Source organism: Oreochromis niloticus, linkage group LG20 (genome assembly GCF_001858045.2).
Source record: "Oreochromis niloticus isolate F11D_XX linkage group LG20, O_niloticus_UMD_NMBU, whole genome shotgun sequence".
NCBI lineage: Eukaryota > Metazoa > Chordata > Actinopteri > Cichliformes > Cichlidae > Oreochromis > Oreochromis niloticus.
In genome coordinates, this window is record NC_031984.2 from 16,061,527 (window position 1) to 16,080,521 (window position 18,995).

Sequence of the window (18,995 nt, forward strand, 5' to 3'; positions counted from 1 at the left end):
GTCGTGGCTGGTTCGTACTGTCACGGGGTGCCGAGGCAGGCCGTGTGTGAATATTAATGGACCCAAAATGCAGACTGCTTCAGTTGTGAGCGAGCTTTATTAACAAAAGGGAAAACCAACGAGAACGAGGAGGAGGAAAACCAAACCCTAAGAATAAACTAAACTGGGAAAAGCTACACAAAAACTAACCTAAAACCTTGAGGTGAGAAACGTAGATGCAGGGAGAATACACCAGGACATGACGGGGAGCAACACAGACGAACCAGCAATCACTAAGACAAAAGACACGACTAAAATACACTCAGAGAACACAGGGAGATACACACAGGTGGGGGACACAGCTGGGAGAGATTAACCTGACGAGACAAGGGAGGCAAACTGAAAACACTCACATCAGACGCAGACCTTCACAATAAAACGGGAAACACATACACACAAAGACACAGACTAGGAAACGCGGACTTAACACAGGAGTAGACGGCAGAACAGAACAACACTAAACAGTAGGAAGAACAGAACCAAAATGACACTAATAGAAAACACAAAACGCTGGGTCAAAAGGACCCAGGATCATGACAATACAGGCCTCTAGTGTGCTGTTGAAAACAATGAGTCACAGTGCTGGACAGTATCTTGCCTGAGTGAATTCTGATTATTTGGAAAGCACACTAAAACAAAAGCTGCAATTTGAGGATTATATAATACTTTAATGTGGTGTGACTGGAGGAAAAACTGGAAGACGAATCGTGGCAAAGAGGAGTCTGAAATTAGAGAGCAACATGCAAAAAACCCCCAAACACAGCTGGGCAAAAAGGTGCCTTTTTCTGATTATGATTCACTACAAATTGATAATCAGGAAACAGCCACGTTAGCAGCCATGAACACATTTGTTTGCTGCATATTTCATACTGTGTTCCGTAGCCTTAGTTTTAGCCCATACTGCCAGCTGCTCAGGGCACTTATCAAACACATGGGCTCAGTATGTGAATAAAGGCATTCGGTGTGTTGGCCAGACATAAGAGAAAATACAGTGGGAGGAATGAAATGTGAAACACTAATCTAGCTGTAAACTCAGGGTATGGATCTGTGGCTGTAAAAGTTTGCAGAGTTGAGCGTGGACACTTCTGAGTGGAAACACTGTATCGTATTAAACAAATGACTCTAGTGTTGGGAATCAGCAAGAATTTTATGGGAATATATAAAATTTTGTATAAACTGTGAATGAAGGTATATCAAATATCATAAATCCTGCTTCAGGCCTGCATGCATGTATGCATGTGTGGCTGCAGAAGAGAAGGGGCTGTATGTTTAATTGTATAAATGTGTTACACACACAAGGATCATTGTATTTTGCTCAATTATCCTTGGGTGGAACCTAATTTCTGGCAACAAAGTCAATTATTGTTCTGAAAGCCAACAGCACATTCTCTGACTACCCACACCTAAAGCCCTTACAGATGAGCAGTATCCACATGATTGTAGCTCTTATTGTTGTGCACTGCTGTTTGCACTGGGAGTTTCTTTCAGGTGCCAAAGCAAAATGATCTTCTCAGCTATATTAGGGGAAAAAAAACCACTAATCCAATTATAGCTACAGTCAACATAATTTAAAATTACTTTAATGTTCGCTGACACATCTCAACAGTGACCCCTTCCACTTTGACATTTTGTCTGTTGTCCGTCTGTCGTCTCAGCCATAGCAGGTGCCAGGTGCCATGAGGCAGGCAGGCTTAAAGTTTCAAAGCAAAAAGAAAGAAAAAAAGGAGACAAATTTCCTCAGGGAAGAGATCCAAAAATATGCTCATCAGGTGGTTTTCTGACACATTTTTTTCACTCATTGGACTTCCCATCTGAAAAGGCCACTCATAAAAGGCTTACTGGGTATAGACATGTCCAAATACTGCCATCATCACCGTAGGCTCCAAGTGTCAGGCCAAATTAGTGTCAGCAAGGACTACTAAACACATCTGTCCTCCTCCATTAAGCGCCGAGTCTAACCCTAGCTTTCCTGGGCCCAGGACCAGACACACCTGCTCTAACCTGCCCACAAAGCTGCTGAAAACAATAGCCCAGAATCCTTAATGAGGCACTGACTGAAGGAAATGTTTTCAGCTGCTGTTCCATTTCATTTGGACTGTAGAGTGACATTAGTCATCCTCTCTCTGCCCCTAAGTAACTTACCTTATATGTCTATATATGTCTATGGCCCAGAGGATGTGCCAAAAATAAGATAAGATAGTCAAAATAAGTCAACAGGCCAGGAGAGGATGTCTGTGCAAAAGCAATAATTTACTTTTTAAACGTTTACTAGTTTAAGTTTACACTTATTTTCAGCTCTTTCCATGCTATTTTATAAAATCAGCTGATGTGGCAAGGGGATAGGCTTGACTCAAGCTTTAGGGCTGATTTCCAGTCCTTACATATATGAAATGATTTTAGAAAATTGCCATACACCAGAGGTTAAGGTGGGTCATAGGGAGCCTGCACCTTCAAATAAAGAAAAAGAATCTGAAGCTGTTTTTATGAATGTCAATCTCAAGTTCATTTGTTTCACTCAATAAATGAGAAAGTAATGCCTCTCTGAGGTGTATCCACTCTCCCCATAACTCCCTTGAATGGGTTCTAGTTCATGTGTTTAAAAAGAAAAGAAAAGAAAAGGCTGGTTGTGGTATTAATTACCAGTGTAGCTAGCAACATGTTTTAGCTTTTCGTCAGTCATGTCTTCATGTCTTCATGTCTGTTTATTGTCAGTCGCTGTGTCAAGTCTGATCTCAGTGTGTGTTATTTCCCGTTTTATTCTGATAGTCTCATGTCTTGTGTGTGTGTGATGTTCACTTTTTCTTCGCTTGTCTCGTCAGTCAGATTCTGTTCAGCTGTGGTCCACAGGTGTGTCCGCTCTGCCCTCAGCTCTTTCCTTCTGTGTATATACTGTCTGTATATTGTGCATAGTCTGTCTCAGTCTGTTCCAACCCAACATAGCTATTAATTTTGCGGTGCCTTTTTGCCAGCGATATTGCTGTGATTTTGAGTTTTACATCTGTCTTCTGAGTCCTGCATTCTGGGTGTACTCCAGCTGCTTGCTCTGCATCACATGAAATAAATAACATTTTAGATTTGTTTTGGCAGGGTTTTGTCAGTGAATGTGCATAAAAAATGAAGTTGGTTTAATACATTAAAGAGTAGCAGACCTCACAGCCAGCAGCACTGGTCACCTGATCACATGTCCTGCAAAGAGAACAAGTCCAACAGAGCTCATAGTACAATTTAAATACATTCATGAGTTGTTTTGAGGTGAGTCATTTTCCCCTGCTGCTTCCATTCACTGGATCAGGGGTTCCAACACCTGCCAAACCCTATAAATCCCGGATGTAAATGACCTCACTAGTCAGTAGCACCCTCAGTCTACCAGCCAGCCAGCCTCCCTATCTTGCTGTTATATAAAAAGCGTTTTGTTTTTGTTTTAACAGACCGTTGCATCGTATCTCATATTCCACTTTACCTGAGCAGGATGGACTCATGCTAGCTTGCTGCCACTCACTCTTAAATATATGTGCACATTATTTGGATCCTCATTTTAAATGTGACCTCCCTGTATGATGTCAAAAACAAGAGATGCACACATCTCTGGCTTTGAGCACAGCATCCCCACCCACTATTTGCAAGGGTCAGCCAATCACAATAATGCAAATTTTAAAGAAGTGGTGCTTAAACAACATATTTCAGCCAGAGGATGAACTGAGGCGCTGCCCTAAGGTCCACTGTAAGATAAACAAAGTACATTTTGATCTGTGAATTGTGTAAATCAGCACTAAGCTGATTTACAGTGCGTGTAACTCCTTTAAAGCACAGGTAAAGCTTTTTGACAAAATAAATCAGTTTTACATTTCAGTCTGTATTTATTTAGGGTTTTTGAATTTTCTATTTTCTGTGTTTCTTTTAAAATGTAAACACTATATTTAAAAAAAACACTTAGAAAATTAATATAACGTTTGACAAATGCTTTCTGATACTCGATAAAATGAAGTAGAACCGAAGTTCCTCTCTGCGTTATCACAAGCAAATATTCAACTGCTGTCATGGAAAAATCTGCAAAAAAAATCCTGGTTCAATCAGCAGAAACCTAAAACCTCAAAGTAAACCTTCAGTAAATTAATTTCTCAGCAGTTTAGTCACTACCCCTCGTTTTTACCTTCACATCAGTCTTGTATGGGCAGTGGATGAACTCAGAGCTCAGGACAGGTCAGATCTCATACACACTGAACAGATCTGCTGATCTCCTGGGTTTTGATAGCTTCCAGCTGCCCCTTCTCTCCTGTCTCACAAGCCCAATGTATCCCAGATGTCTCACGCTGGCTGGCTGGTTGGGCAATCTCACAGCTGGCTAGGAGCACCGGATGAGAAACAGAGAGGGGAAAAAAAGTGAGGGAAAGGAGAGAAAGAGCTGAGGGTACCTATGAAACCTGGATAATTCTGCTGGTATGTACGCTTTATGGTTTATCTGTTTCGTTGTCGTCATTGTCATTTGTGAAAATATGTCATTAACTGTTGCTGCGTATTCAGCGAGCAGAACAGAGATGCACCCGAGAGACACAAGGCCGCCTGCTTCCACTGTCCCTTCACACCGACACTCCCTTCTTAACCAAGATCTGCCTCTCCTCTGTGTCGCATAAAAGTCATGCAGAGCCTGCACACTCATACGCACACACGTGCACGCACACACACACACACACACACACGTATACACATGAAGGCGAACAAGCTTTCAGTCAGCCTGCCTCCCAAGTGCCTTTGTCTGGAACAGTCTCTTAAATTGCGGAACACACCTTTTAATTGGTCTTTTGGGGATGATAGCTAATGCACATTTCATTAAATGTTTTGACATTCTGTTATTTTATTTATGACAGCGTTCATGAGAAAATGGGTGTCTTTTTCCATTAGAGAAGGCAGCTGTAAAACATGCACGTACTATGCTTTATGCTTGTGTGTAGGAGAAGGTGGTACGTAGTGTCAAAACAAATATGACATAATATGTTTCTGACCATCTGGGTTTGTCCATTTAAAGGTCTTGTGTTGTGTAGGGCTCCAGAAGAAAGCTGTGAAAACAAAATTCAAGACATTCCCTCTTCACTTAAATTTTTTTTCCAGTTTATAATGTAAGAGCATTCAATGGAACTGAGATTGGATGAGCAGTGAACTTTTGGGGGACTCATGAAATCTTTGATCCAGGACGGGTGAAGCAAACCAAAGAAGAGCGCTCGGTCTCAGCTCTTCACACTACAGGTTTTTAGGGTTCCTCTGTGGTTTTTCGGATCACCACCGTTTTACAACAACGCATGCTTCACTCCCTGAATCATGTGTTAGGTTTCAACTGCATGGCTGTGTTCACATCACTTTGTCCATGCTGGTCCTCCCTGGGAGATTTTTTTTCTGGTCTTTTAACAGAAAACATTTGATGTCAGAGCGCTGTCAAACCAGATGGCCCTTCCATTACTTATCAGGTTCAGGACCAGAGATAGCAACACATGGGAGCTGCTAATGGCACGCTGACATAAATTTAACAAGATGGAATGCATTTCTGCTGCCATTTATTCATATGTTAAACAGATCCTGTTTATGGCCACATTCTCAGACATTTTGGGAACTATTTGCTTTGTTTTGATTCAAGGAGCAACTGAGCCAGCTTTTTAAAAACAATAACACAAAATGAGACCAAATTTGAGGTATTTCGCACAAGAAGTCAAACTTACAACTTGAGCTGAAGATGTTCATGTTATATTTATATCTGTTCCACCTTAACAAGCCATCAGCTTTAAGGCATAGACAGATGGGTGCACCCATGGGGCACCATCCATGATGAGATTTAGGAGCCAGAATTTGGATAGAAAAGGTGGAGTGCTATTTTATCCGTTAATACTGTAGCTAGCTTGGTTAAGCTTGCTTTTTCAACCCATGCAAACTTCAGCAAATTTTAAAAAATTTGGTTACTTAAAATTTGTTTTAAACAAGTATATCTAAGCCATCTTTTGCAGTGTTTTTTTAGTCAGCCTTTCTTTCTGTCTGCATCAACTGTGATGCATTTAGTCTCTATTATGATATTTCTATTTTTTATGATTATAGTTTGTCATCTTGTGAGAAATATGTGACTCTAGACCTGCACATGTTTCCGTCTGGTCATTTGGTTCCATCACGGCTCTTTTCATGTGAACATGTTTCTATTAAATTTGGGGAAAATGTAGGTCAGATGCGTTGACTTATCATTTCTGTGTGAGTCGAGGCAATGCAAATTTTATTGCAGAGCAAAGCAAATTACAAGGTAATGCAAAAGTTCCCCAAAATCCTAGCGCTTGATGGGGCCTTTGCTTCTTCGAAAATGTATGCTGACAGGAACAATCTGCAAAAGGTCAGGGGTTGCATTTGTGTACATCGGTTTAATAAGTTAGCAGGTGACTTTTTCAAAATGGTTCAAAATCTGTAAATTATGAGTGGGTGAGAGTGGAAAGCTTGACAGGTGTAGCAGCTCACAGAGGACAGGAAGTTTATGGCTCGTGGAGTTTGAGTGATGTGGCAGTTTATGTTTAAGCATGTTTGCAACAGTGAAACAAAGAACCACTTTGGTTTAGCTGAGAGGGACATAAAATCAGGGAATCATAACTTTTTATGTGTTTAATTTGAGCATTTATGTTTTATGTTTCTGTGATCCAGTAAGTTTTTAGGAGTGCATTCTTAGCTTTTATCCTAATGGGAGAAAATAGTAATGATTGAGGTAGAACTGTCTTTTTTTGTCAGTCTGTTGGACTGCAAATTTTTTTCTGTGCATCTCTTAACATAGTTTGTCATCTGTGCTGAAGAGTCACATTTTTCCTGAGACAAAAAGATTAAGAAGAAAAACAAAGATTTTTACCAAGCTTGAAATCATCTGCGTACACGATAATCTGCCCTAATACATCATATCAATTTTTCAGACTTATCTGCCAACAAGGACAAAAGAGATGGGGATCAGCAGAGTATTTGATGATGTAAAGATTCCTGAGATCACATGTAGCTGTAAGCAGTGGTTGCATGTGTGAAAGAGCTCTTTGTGTGCAGCCAGGGTTCCTGGGTTCAGCTAATCAAACAGATTAGAGACGGCTTTGAAAGTCTGCCTATTGGAACTGACCATCAGCACAAAAACAAACACGCTTTAGTGGCTGCAGCCGTCCACTTAAACTGAGGTGCCTGTTTTTGTTTGTGCATGTGTGCATGCACGGGTAAGTCTGCATACCAATGCACTGGACTGTAAGGCTCTTTATGTCCTGGTCCCTGTGTGTGATCTCTGAATTTGGGCCCGTTTCTGAACATATCCTGTCTCATCAGAGCAAATAAAGCAAACATATTGTTTAACAGCTGCTGGACTTCTTTTAATAACAAAGAAGATAAATGTTTTTGCACTGTTCTTTTTCTGAGCTGTCACTATGTGTCCAAAGTGTTTTTGAATCAGTATCTGGCATTTTAATATGACCCAGATCCCATTATTTTCAGACCCATCTGACACTTTCAAGTGCATCTGTTTGTACTTTGTTGTCTGACCTAATTAGTGTGTAAAATCCCTGGATAACTAATGTCCAGTGATATGTAATCCTATGAAATTATCTTTGGGACAAAACAAGTGTATTCCGTAATATTTCCTAAAGAAACTTTGATCAAAATTACTTCAAACTGTAGACTATATGAAAATCAACATAAAGACACAACCCCCCCTTTTTCTAAACTAGAAGTGACTACTTGGATAAGTGGTTAGAGTAAAGGCACGGCCTATAGCTGGCAAGCTTGGTTAGCAAGATAGATCCATGCACTTCATGTGTGAATGGCAAACAGATTTCTGGCTCTTTGACAGTTTACTAATACAATTAACCACACAGCAAGCCAAAATCTTTGTCACATAGTTTCATTAAAATGCCTCAAAAAGCACCAACATGACAGAGAGGCCTCTTCAGTGACTCTAATTAGCTGTGGTAAAGCATTTGTCTAATGGGTCAGGGTTAGGTCCTTTCCTTATTTCCAGTTGTTTCCTTGGTGTCCTACTTGCTCCTCTTGTTTTTCTGCTTTTGGGGCATTGTATTCAACCACACAGAAAGCTCACTGTTTATTAGTTTGGCATCTGAGTCTGTATTTGAGTCTTCTCCATTGGTCCTCATACACCAACAGGATGTATGAGCAGCTAAAGATGGTGAGTGACCCATCTCTTTGTTTCGACTGGCAACTAACAGATATGTTAAAAATGTTACAAATCTTATAACATTTATTTATTTTAATAAAAATGGGTACAGCATGAGCATTCTTTGAATTGAAATGCTCGGAAATCTGTTGGTAAAAGAGGGGAAAAAACATTTTATGAGCCTCAGTCTCTCCAACTTCAACTCCTATCAATGTGGAGTCAGAAAAATGATCTCTGCCATCACGCTACACTGCAGAATGTTACAATATGGCAGGAGTGCCACTAATGACCATTCCATACACCTATTTCTACAGGTGTGGGTTTACAGACACTGTTGAACAAGTTCAAACATTCGTTGATCTGTGTACAGCCCTCTGTCTTCATGGCGACTGTTTACATGGAGAATGTTTATATGAAGACAAATGATGTAATGTCTGCACATTTCAGGCTCCTTTTTTTACTTTAAACGTGGCTCTAAATGTTTACGCTGCATCAGGTTTTAGTTTTATTGGCCATTTTTAATCTTTCTGGATGTGTTTGATCTAAAAGCGATCACATTCATCCTAATCCCGTGAGACTGAATGTCCTGCCAGACGATGTTAAGCAAGGTTTACAATAATGTAGCAAAAGCTCCAAATAGAATAGAATAGAATAGAATAGAATAGAATAGAATAATCCTTTAATTGTCCCACAAGGGGAAATTTGGTTGTAACAGCAGCCAGAAAGACACATATACAAACAAACAGTACACAGGACACAGAACAGAAACATACACAATTTTTTCTTACATATTTACATTAAGGACAATGGTTACTATAAACAGAGTACTGTACAGTTATTAAATTAAATATAAATAACTACAGATAAGAGGTAAACCAGGTTGTAGTGCGAATCGGTTGATTAACTTATTGCAGTTACAGTGCAGATGTAAACATCTGGGTGATAAAAAACATTTCAACACAACACGTTTCTGTGATTGATAGAATAATTCTTTCTGAGAACAGTGCAAACTGAGACACTGAGACAGGAAGGCTCCTGGCTTCCAAATTCTTACTTTGTTACCCAAAATGAATGGGTCTTTTTGTGCATGGATGCATATCTTCCCTTCATCTGTTTTTCTTAACTGCTTATCCAACTAAACGTGTAAATTGGGCAAAAAGCACCTGAAGCATAAAGGCAGAAAAAAGAAGGGAGAACATAGAAACTCCACACAGAAACAACCCAGAACGTTGAAGGCAGATTTGAGCGCTATTGCTGCTGCGAATATGCAACACAAAAAATCTCTCTGGATTACTGAAAGTTTCTGTGAACCAAAAGGTCAGAGGATGATAGGAACAGGGTTTTGGCTTATCAGCGAGGATACAGGCTTGCTGCACAGCTCCTGATCCCAAGCTTTGATTACTTGGTTTTCCCGGACTGGGAAACACCATGACTTTCCACTCAATCTACTCCACGTGCTTATGTATTTGTATTTTCCTTTCACTGCGTTGAGGAATTTCCATTTAATGTTTGTTTAAAAAATGAGAAGGTCACACTGTGCAGGACTCGGCTTACCCTCGTGTCAGAATTACAGCTGTTTTTGTGCCTTGCTGCTCGTATCAAACTCGTGTTGTGCTTTTACAGGCTGAACACCCACAAGTGTGGATGTGCATGTGCATGTACACGGTCATCGAACTGTCTGGAAGTGATAAAGTTGAGAGGCCCCTCGAGACGCAGAGAACGGGAAAACAAGCTTTTTCATCCAAGGGATGGACAGATTCAGCACCACACCATCAAGGCCTCAGTGGAGATCACACAGAATTAAATCACCCCGTTGGGAAATGACATGTCGGGCTCTATTTACTAACAAAGCACTCTCATGGATACAAATTGGACTGAAAAAGAAATAAATGCATGAACATGATTTAGTGATAATAAGCTAAAAATGAAATTGATACAGTCTATTTGTCATCACCATAAATGAGCAGTGCAATATTGTCTTCTTTCGCCATGTCCATTTCCATATGATGCAAGAGTGCCATAATCAAATCCAGCAGCCACCACAAGATAGAGTTCTCACGCGGGTTTTCTCACTTTCACTTTCTCTCTCGCCATTTCTCCCTTTGTTATTGCATTAGGAAATGTAAGCGTGTCACCCTGCTTTACTGCATCAAATCTCTTCTGTGCTCGGCTCTGGTCTGCAGATGTGAATATTTGTTGTGGAAGATTTGTGTCTTTCAAAATCTTAGAATACAGAAAGCAACATCAGAGCTCACCAGATCCAAACCGGACACATAACAATTGTCTTGGCTTTTCATCCTTGTCTGACCACAGTGACCTTTCTCTAAACCATTCGATCCCACTGGAAGAAACTGTGATATGACTGTGCAAACTTTAGTTCCAGGAAAGGAGATGAAAGAACTTTAAATAACAATGAGAAGATTGGTAAAGTTGTCTAAAATCTCTTAATCTGGAAAATGTTTCTCTTTCACAATATGGCTCTGTCCACTCTAACATCATAATGATGTCTGATCACTTAAGCTCCTGTTATTGGGTTAAATGCCCCTTGGTATTAACACAGATAATACTCTAGTTATTCTGGAGTTCCACATGTATTTGGGTTCACTCGAGTTTATGCTCACAGTAACACATGTGGAGATCAAATGAGCAAGCAAATGAGCCGATAAATCTGATTAGATATGGAATATCTGACAACCACACATCAGTATGCATAAATATGAGTCATTCAACACTCATTTATTCCAAATAAATACTACAGTGACAGACAGGTGGGATTTTGAGAGCCTTTTGCCCCCATCCGATGAGTTTTCCATGATGATATTGCACAATTTTTTCACCCAGTAAAATTTATTACATTCATTTACCATTAATTTTTATCTGAAACATAGAAAATGATGATGTGTTTTTGGTTTATTTTTAGCTATCACTATAGGATATTGCCCTTAAATATATCTAATTAAAGCTTTCAGACAATTATGGTGGTTGCAATGTATTAACACTTGTCTCTGAGACAGTCATACAGGTACAAAGCTATATGACATGAGCTAAAGGGACTTAGCCTGTGGTGTGCAGTAACCAGAAAGGCAAGCAGAGACGTTATCTACAGAAGGAATTAAAAATATTATGAAAAATTAAGGTGGAGTTTCTGCGAAACAGGCGGTGAAACGTCTTACATTCAGACATTCTCACAGATGTTATTCTGAAAGCGCTGCCTGAGCATGCACCGGCTCAACTTGCCTGTTTTATTATACACCAGATATCGTCAGAGCTGCCATCCCCTCTCCATCATCATCAAAGTTTTCCTTGTTGATATACTAAAGTAGCTATTACCAACTTTTTCATGCTCCATCTCCTCTACATCACACATGTTGGCCAATGTAATTAGCAAGAGAAAACTCATCTGTTACAATGCTAATTCACCGAAGCTTGTTTACTTGCTAATGGTGACTGTGTTTCCATTTGAGGTGCAGTTCATACCTAATCTCAGAATAGTAAAACCGGAACCAGCAGCAGCTTCCCTCGCACGCTGGTCTACCCTCAGTTTACCGTCAAAGACCTGCAGTTTATCCACAATGTGCAAACCACCAAAAAAAAAAAAGCTGCAGGCCTCTCATCTTGCCAACTTCATTTAGTGTTAACGGGAAATAGACACACCCTCAGAGACAGAGACGACTACACTGTTCTATGAGATTGAAGTATACACAATATTTGACAGTAGCCATCAGATGGCAGTAATAGATAGGATGTATGCAAATAATAATTGACAGGTTAGGAGCTTTATGAGAGCGATGTCTAAGATAAAAAGAGAAATCACTTTACTTTGGTACTTTGGCTTTTACATTTGACAGTTGTCCTGATATAATGCCACTGGACTCAATCCATGGCCATGACTCGATCCAGCCTCTAATACACATCAGATACTAATAAAACATCTTAATTTTCTCCAATAAAAGTATTGCAGTCAAAGATACTGTCCACCACTACTGTCAGGGTTGCTAGGTGACAAGAGCTGCAGTTGTAGGCTAGGCCATCCAATTTAACAGCACTTACTTCTGACTTTGGCCAGGTCCTTCAAAGGAGGAAGCCCTTTAATTTGGATACAGCCAGTTTTCTGCTTTCAGTATTACAGAGCATGTTTGTGAACCACAGTGCCACCTTCTGGAGCTAAGAAAGTGCAGTTGTGGACCTTGCAGAGCACATGGTGTGACTAGCTTGTTCTACTTCAGATTATTCTTACACCTTGTTGCCTTGGAAACTGTTTGTCTGTGAGTATTTTGAGTAATTGTACTTTAAACACTAATTGAGAGACATTTTAAGTTTGATCAAATATAGTTCAAGTCAAATAACTGATATTTGGTTGGTTGAGGAGAGCAGCATGATAAAAAAGTAAAAGTCACCGTGTCCCCTCAGCTTAATTTTATTTCTTTTATAAGTTACGCTAATTCATACAATTTGCTAATGAAAAACTTAAACATCCACATCACCAATAAGTTATTGCAGTGAAAGTCATATTAGTTTAGTGCAATCGTGGCATCCAACATGACTCTGAGGAGGACACTGCACGGACAGGCCTATGCAGGTTTCAGCACCACACAATCAGGCTTCAGCACTTCAGCAGACTCTGGGAAATACCCCTCATGACTCTTTGAAACTAAAAGCTCCTCTGCTTGTGCAACTACTTTTAAAGCATGAATCTGCTCAAAAATTGCAAAACAAATGGAAATGTTTTGTTCATCGATCCACTTCTGCACCTGGAGAAAATGTCTGCCCTGTTTGTCTCCTGGGAGATATTATTTGCATTTTTAAAAGTGGTTACATTTCTCTATCAGTCTACTATTTGTCTGCAAGCACACTTTTCTAACGGAATAGCAAAATGATTTGAACCAAATGCCCCCTCTCAAAGTCTGTCCGGTTCATACAGGCTGCTACCAACCCTGGAGGAGTGACTTTTTATTTTCTGTTATGTTCCTTTTCAAGGATTTGAGCTATATAGTAAATGGGAGCACAATAATGTTAAATACTAATGTTCAGAATATGTTTTGCAGTTTCACAGAAAAATAATTACAATACTATTACTTACAATTACTTATGAAAAGCTTTGAGAAAGTTAAGAAAAGTAGCAACTTGTTTTCACTGGAAAAGTTCATAGTGTCAGCTATCTCTCTAGCGTTGAAGATGGAAACTGCAAGGACATGTGCTGTACTTGAAGTTATCTGTGGAGGCATTCAGAGCTACTAATGAGGGTTAGAATCCAAAGTGAAGACATTAAGTCTTTCACTCAGCCAATTGTGTCTGTATTCTCCATGGATTTCTTTCCTGTGCTTTTCATTTTTCATTCAACCCACACAGTACTGTCTCTTCTTGTTTCTGTTCCACACAAAAACAGTGCCAAATTGCTATCAAATATGTCACTAATCCACTGGATGTTCCTAGCGGTGCCTCTTCTGCTGCTAATTCAACCAATTATACCAGGAAATCTGTTCCCTGTTTCCTGGCTTGTGTTCCCCTCGTCCCAGTGGTTCCCAGGGTCTTGCTGCTTCCAGCTGGCATGGCTGAGGGAGCTGGGACAACTGGGATCCTTGACCACCCGGATTATAGCAACCCAGTCATCAGCAGCAGCAGCCCATCAAGACAAGGAGTTTTCCACTTCAAACTCCAAGGAAATCGCTCTCCCCCCAACCATTATTCCAATTGTTGTTTCATACTTGGATATGAAACAGAACTTTTCTCAAATCCTTGACTTTGTATAACTACTTCCTTTAGTAAGTAAGTGGTTTGGATATATCACTGACTTGTCTGCTAAACCTCATACTGTACCTGGCCATTAAAAGCCCAGAGTCCATCTCCAGAATGACACTGTTTAAACTGAAGACAGGTTTTGGCGTGCAGGCTATGTATTCTCAGTGGATAGCGTTCCCTCATTGGCCAGTGTGATCACAGGACGACTGTGGATCTGAGAGTCAAAAAACAGGAAAAGGCTTTCAGCAGTAAGACCGTTCCTAATCTGGGAAGCATGCAGCACGAAAAAAAGTGTCATCTATCGGCCCTGGTTGCTTCGAAAAGTTTGTAGCACTCTCCCAGTTAACCATCTGTGCACAAGTTGTGTTTGAAAGTGTCGAATCGGGCTGTAAAACTGCAGATCTGACAGAGAAATTACTTTTGGTCTGTCAAACATAGGTCATAGTTATATGATTGACAGAAATATTGCAAGTAAAGCTGCAATATCTGGTTTCCAGGAATTATAAGAAACTTCCCAGTTGCCTTGCAGATTGTAAAAGGGATATTACATTGGATATACAGTACATTATGTGATAATTGGCAAGATGATACCAAAATCCATGACCAAGAGGTGTTTATTTGTGCTTGTGACTAACATATCTCCTAGTTCTTTATATCATGCATTTCAAGAGGGGAAAAAAACAATTAAAACAGATTTGTTTGCATTTTTTTTTTTTTTTTTTTTTTTAGAATTAAACTTATTACATAGCCTTTAGGATTATTAGGGACACATATGGTAAAAAATATACATTTTTGATCATATTCTCAAAACACTATTTTGAGAATGAAGTTGAAATGTGGAATTACAGTTGTCGTTTCAAGTGAAACAACTGCTTTGGCTCTTATACCCTCTACGAAATGTGTAAATGAGCTTTGTGTAAATGAGTTAGTGAAACGAATTGATCAGCTGTCTTATTGTGTCTTGTGATACAACATACATCCTCTTTATTGCACAAGGGTGTGACCACCAATATCCTTGCATCTGTCCACTGCCAGCTATTTCATTTTGTATAAATCCGGCCAACTCTTCCAAGTTTTTGTCGTTTTTCCTTCTGACCAGATGCAGCTTTCTTCACCATCCTTTCAACTTCCCTATACTTGTCGCCACACTGCGCTTATGTGCTAGAAGAGAAATAATTTCCTTGTAACTAAAACCACTTCTAAAGTAAGCTTTCACCATCTCATTTACATGAGGCATTTTGTAGAGGGTATAGCAGCCCAAAATCAGTTTTTACTCACTAATAAAACATGCAGTGCAAATTCAAGCAGGGAGCTAATTGTCAGCTATTATATTTTGACAGATGATTATAATATATTTTAACATCCTTATCTGTTTTGCAGCTTCAACAGTCAAATATCCCAGTGTCACCCGTACCAAGGTCTGGATCATTTGCACCCCTAAAATTTGCTCTCACTGAAAAATTCCACATGTTAAAGCGGATAATATAATTTTTTGACCTATTTTATTTTGAGTTATAAGTTTATTTTTTCTTTTCTTTGTTTCTTAGATGTTATCTAAAAAGTAGGCTTTCCATTATGTGATAGCATTCAGCTCAGACCCTTTGTGTTCCTTTCATATATGTTGTTCCTGCTAAATGCCCTTAATCAGCCTGTTTTTATAACACATACCCATCTATGCCATCCAAACACATGCAGCACTTTGTCACAGCAGCAATACCTCTGCACATAGTCAATGCCAAACTTCTGGAAAGGTCAGGGTTATTATTTTCCAGTTGGGCTGTGCGTGCAATAATGTACAATAATGGGAGTGTGGCAAGTGCAGATGCAGGAGATTTTTCATGTTTCACTCCAGACTATGAGGAACAAGGCATAGAAAAAGAAAAACTAATATCCAAAAGATGAGACGGAGCATTCTGAATAAAAAAGTAAATATGCAAATCTTCCGTAAGAACTTCAAAGTGAGCCATCTGCAAATGAATACAAAGCACCTTTTGAGAACGTTTCATCAGTTATCTTTTCATGAATAACAAGTCAAAATCTTCAGGTGCTCAAAATAATAATACAGCACCACACACTTAGCCTGATGCTTTATTGTTCACATAAATTTAGTTTTCCAGTTTTCCCTGGTTGGTACTCACCGTCGCATGTGTGTAGAGTGCTCAAATAAAGGGACTTGTTTGGCCTTGTTAGTGGCCTCCTTGCACAGAAGACTCTTGCCTTTGCTGTGCGTCGCCCCATGAGAAAGCCTAACAGCCAGACTCTGAATGTCGACCCTTCATGCTAGTAGTAAAAAAGAGCCAAATGCCTAAGAAACTAAAGTAAAACAAGCAAAGACATTCCGTGTCATCTCTGTCTTTCCTCTTTCATGCCATCTGTCATTCTCCTTCAATCTCGCCTCATGTCCCCCGGAAAGCCTCGGTGGTTGGAGTGCTAATTTAACATCGGAACATGAAGTGAGAGGCCAGCAGCAGCAGCAGCAGCTCAGAGTTCACTCAGATGTCTGATGGAAACTCAGCGCAGCTTTGTTTACACATTCATTCAGGATCATTTGGCTCCAAACTATTTGATTTTTTTGTTGATGCTGGGTTTCGTTTATCCTTTCCCCTCCATTTGTTGTATTTATTGTAAGCCTTCGGAGTCATATGGATTTGAAACGATTTGTGCGCATTTCTCCCGATTACACCCTCCCTGGACCCCCATGCATGCACTTACACTCAAATGTACAAGAGCATAATTTAACTTAGTCAAAGAGTGATGAATGTGTGGTTTCACAAGCGCCAGCACAGCTGCTACGGTGGTTAATAGCCCATGCCTTTGACTTGCATCCTTGCTCCTTCTTTCACTCTCACTCTTACACACAATTAATCCAGTGCCAGTGTAACTAAGCCACATTCTGGTTGTGAGGTAGTCTGTGGCAGAACTCCATTAGTTTTGGCCCAAACGGTCCGACTTTGTTCCAGCCTTTACCAGCAGCGCCGGTTCACAAACCTCTTGATCTGTCAGCAGACTAATGCCTTGTGGATTTGTAGTGATTGACTAGAATAACCACACTCTCTACGCATTCCAGAGTTTGTCTGTAACCAAGACTAATCCTATAAGCCCTAATCGACATTATCACTTTACTCTGAAAACCACACACAATTTACTTCATCCCTTTTCCTCTGATCCTGCTGCCAAGTAGCGATGTATTTAAAAGCAGCCATGGGAAAGCACGAATATGCAGGTGTTAAATAAGCAATACTTGATTATTAATGATAGCTGAAAATGAATAAATAAACATGATGTGTTGTTCTGTTTCTCTCAGGTTCTCAGCTCCTCTGCCTGTTGTCTACCAATCCATTCAGAGCTTTTAACTGCCGCTTGTCTCTCTTCCTCCCAGTGTTTGACTTTGGATGACTGTGCCTGCTGTTTTTGAGTTCTGCTTTTCATTTGCTTTATGAGACCAACTGTAAATTCCTGAGTGAGTTGTGTCTCACAGTGGACTGCATCCAGTTTTTCTCTTACTCCACCAAATTCTGCCTCTTCCAGCTTTACAGACTGGCAAGCGCTTCCCCTGGCACACCTTATGCTCTTTCTGTTTAGCCTGGGAAAAATTGGACCACCAATTATGAGGTGATAATTATATTCAGCACAGCTGATGAAGGGCGGACTGTGGGTAATGATGCAGGGTTCCCTTGCTGTTCTTTTCCCTTTGGAGGTGTGCAGCTTAATGAGCTTGGAAAAGCTCGGTGTGTTCAACAAACACATTGATGTAAAAGTACAAAATAAGATACTTTTTTCTTTTCTTCTTCTGAATGTTCCAGATTTGCCACAATCAAGTGATTGCTGCAGAAAAAGACAGAATAAGAAAGATTGAATGTTTTTCTTGAAGTTTGAATGAGCGAGTTAGCAAGTTTTTCTTCAACTTTATGTTTTTCTCCCAGTGTGTCTGCATGTGTTTGCGGTCTGAGTGTTTTTAAGCATGTGAGCAGGGGAGATGGAGAGAAGTGGAGCCAGACATGGTAACTGAGAAAATGGAATAATATAGTGAGGTAGAGCGTGTGTTTGCGATAGGCTGGCCGAAGGAGGTTCTTTAGACATCTGTTAATGATTTTGCAGATGTGTGTTGGGGACATAGAGGGGCGAGTTTCACTGTAACAACAGAAGCTGCATTGTGCTTTGTCTAATTTGGGTGCATTACATTCTTTTTTTGTGATGCAGGAGCTCCGAGAGTTGGCTCCAAGTGTTTAGTGAATGGTTTTTATCACTTAGAGTGACGTGTCAGAGCACTAAATGTCAGTGCAAGAATGCACAGTTGCACAGGCGCACGCATATACACACAAGAAAATTGAATTCTTCATAAACCGGTAATGCTAGAAAGGTCTCGGGTGTGTGCTGCAGCCTTTGAACTTGTTGCTACAGCTTCCGTCTAATAGGAAAAAGTCAAAGGTCGGCACAGAGTCTCTTAACAAGAGGATATGATGTTTGCACATAGGCATATTGAAAATACACCGCTGATGCGAGACACGTTTGCTTTGCTAAAGGACCGAGTTAAAACTGCACATCGCAGGGTTGAGTTTTACTGTGAAAAAAAATGTTATGACAAAAAATCTTTTAGATGGGGTTTCAGTGTCAGTGAACTCAAGAGTCCCTCTTTTTTTCTATGTCATCCAGAGAGGAGGGAGGGAAAGTGGCAATAAAAGATGTATAGAAATGGAAAGAGTGGGGTGGAAGGTGAAAGAATGCCACAGACAGCAGTGGTGGTGGGAGGGGAAGTGAGGCTTTGGATAGAAGCGGGATTGAGTAGTTGACGGCTTGAAGGGCTTACGTCTGATAGCTCAGTGTGCATCACTGATCCCACTCCGCTCTCAGCCCATACACACCCGTCCCCCTATTATAGCTCCTGCATTCAAAAGCCCTTTCCCACTGGGAAGGTCAAAGCCCCATTAAGAGAGCATTTTGTTGCTATTTTGTGTTTGTTGTTGAGAGAGTGAGTAGAAAGGGCAGCCTGGTAATAAAAAGAATTTGCTTCTGCTGCCCGTCTCTTTCCCAATTCAGATGTCAGTAAATCCCAAATGGATCG

The 18,995-nt window shown here is 40.2% G+C and overlaps 1 protein-coding gene across 1 annotated transcript in view; it reads left to right on the forward strand.

Moving 5' to 3' along the window:
• The first annotated feature begins 12,210 nt into the window (after window positions 1-12,210).
• Window positions 12,211-18,995, forward strand: part of emilin3b (elastin microfibril interfacer 3b) — a 39,104-nt gene continuing 32,319 nt past the window's right edge. Inside the window, exon 1 of the mRNA XM_005448812.4 lies at window positions 12,211-12,459. The gene's annotated coding sequence lies outside the window, so the exon portion shown is untranslated. The remainder of the gene's footprint in view (window positions 12,460-18,995) is intronic.